Source organism: Bos indicus x Bos taurus, chromosome 28, assembly GCF_003369695.1.
Source record: "Bos indicus x Bos taurus breed Angus x Brahman F1 hybrid chromosome 28, Bos_hybrid_MaternalHap_v2.0, whole genome shotgun sequence".
NCBI classification, from domain to species: domain Eukaryota; kingdom Metazoa; phylum Chordata; class Mammalia; order Artiodactyla; family Bovidae; genus Bos; species Bos indicus x Bos taurus.
Window position 1 is genome coordinate 13,460,439 of NC_040103.1, and position 2,611 is coordinate 13,463,049.

The window sequence follows — 2,611 nt, forward strand, 5'->3', positions numbered from 1 at the left end:
CCTAAAGAATCTAGAACATGTCTGGAACCTAACTTACTTTTTTTTTTTGGCTACAGACATGTAATTTGAAAAAAAAAAAAAAAGCAGTGTTTGTGACGCACAGTACAGCAAAGCATGCTGAAAGGAGGTATGTCTGTATTCAGGTCCTTTGCCCATTTTAAATCAAATTTCTTTCATTCTTTTTCTTTTTTTGCTTTTGAGTTGTATGAGTTTGTTGTATATATATTTTGGATATTAACCCTGTAGCTGATATATAATTTACAAATATCCTAACTTACTTTTAAATAAAATAAAATTCACTGTTTTTTTCTTACACAAAAAAATAACATCTGCTCAAAGTAGAAAACAGATTTTAAAAAAGCCATAAAGGAACAAAGGTCAGTTGTCCTCCCAAGTGCTAATGACACGTCAGCGATGCAGCGGCTCCCGAGGCAGCCGACCCCTCCTCCCTGGATCTCAGGATGTCTGAGGGGTGCGCTCGCATCCAGGCTGTCGCACCCTCCACACTGCTGGCTGCCCTTGACGGGGTGAGTCACTCCCTCCTGGCAGCGCTCCGCTCCCTGGCTGGGACCCGCAGAGCAGCAGCAGAATCCCGGCTCACACGGCTGGCTCGGAGTCTCACCTCACCTGCCACCCGCCCTCCTTGGTCCCCTGGCTGGCCTCACCCTCTTGTCCTGACATGTGGACTTTGGAATGTCCCAGGAGCCTCTGTTCTTGGTTGCTTCCTCTCTTCCCCACTCCCTCCACAGTGAGCTCATCCAGGCTATGGCTTCATGCATCTGTGCACTGATGCCGCCCACGAAGGTCACTCTGACGCTCCAGAAGGCACCTCCAGGGTAACTAATAGCCCTTGCACAGCTCTGCCCGGAACTCTCCTGCATAGCAGCGGGTGGCAACCTCGTCCTTTCAGTGCTCCATTCCAAAGCCTGGGGGCAGAGCCACCATGACACTGCTGTTGTCGCCCTTGCTCTATCGGCAAACTCCCCAACCCCACCCAGGGGTCCCACCCACAGTGGCCCTTAACTCAACCATGGTAGTTGCTCCTGACTGGTCTCCCCAAGCTGCATGGGCACCCTGGGGCTCAGCATCCCACCAAGCAGGTTGCCTTGGTCCCCACCAAAGCAGGGCCTGAGATAGGACTTGGGGTAGGAGTTGGTTTGGGAGGCGATCGCAAGAGGCAGGAGTAAGAGAGAAGAAAATCCAATAGAGTGGGTGGTCATCATGGGGACTGGGGGCTGCTGGGCCCCCCTGAGAAGCTTTCAGAATCATCCACTAGGAGGACGTGAAGCTGGAACTCTGTCTATCCAACCCTCCCCCGTAAGGACCACTATAACTTTATCTCCCAGACCCCCGCTCTGCCTTGGGAAAGCCCCACGTTACTACTTTTCCTTTTGTAATAAACAAGTTCAGTGATTCCACTATTCCATTCAAACTTTCACCCACAAATTTGGCATCTGCTGCTGATCCTCGTCTGTATCAGTTATCATTACAATTGTTACCAAATGATAATTTTTCTAAGTTCTATTTATACTTATTAGCTGACATTCTGCTAGAAGGCTAGCCTTTCCTTTTCTTTTCACCAGGCTTTGCAGGTGGCTCAGATGGTAAAGAATCTGAGTGCCAATGCAGGAGATGCGGGTTCAATCTCTGGATTGGAAAGCTCCCCTGAAGAAGGAAATGGCAATCCACTTCAGTATTCTTGCCTGGAGAATCCCATGGACAGAGGAGCCTAGCAAGCTACAGTCCATAGGGTTGCAAAGAGTGGGACATGATTGAGCAAGCATGCAATCTCATAGGATGCATGGAGTTTCTAAGTTCTAGTGGTTATAATTCATTTCTGTAATTACTTATTTTGATGCTCAAAATATCCCAGGTAGGTCAATGGGAACTCCTTCAAGTTGCCTCCTGTGTCTCTTTGACACACCCCCATCATAATTTGATTACTTCCTTACTTTCTGTCACAGCAAGCTATTCTAAGCCCATTAAAGAAAATTATTTATTTATCTGGCTGTGCCGGGTCTTAGTTGTGGCATATGGGATCTAGTTCCCTGATCAGGGCTCAAACCCTAGCCCCCTGCATTGGGAGCACAGAGTCTTAGCCACTGGACCACGAAAGAAGTCCCTCTAACCCCATTTTTAAATTCCCTGTCCCAACCCTGGAATCAATCACTTCTCCAAGGAGCCTTGGTTCCTGGTTCCTTTCAGTGGGGCTGTATTTAGAAACCAAGATTAGGGTACTGCATGTTGTGCCTGGGGTGTTTGCAACATTTTGAAGTATTGAAAGTATCTACAATTAGCGAGGCATGGATGAGGAACACTCTTGTCCTCAGTCAGTGGGGGAGGGCCTGGGACAGCAGAGAGAAAGGGCACTTGGCCATGCCTGTCACACCTATTTGATGGTGATAGGTGTGCACATGCACACAACCATACCACTTGTCAGAACCCCTTCAACCCAAACTAGCACACAAGTACACAAAAGCAACACGTTGGAAACAATCAGTGTGCATGGACACAAAGTTAACTGAGGGAATTGCAGTACTTCCTTCCTAAAATGAGTCCAGAGTTCCTTCCAAACTTAAGTCCATGAATTATTTTTAGAGAAGCAGCAATT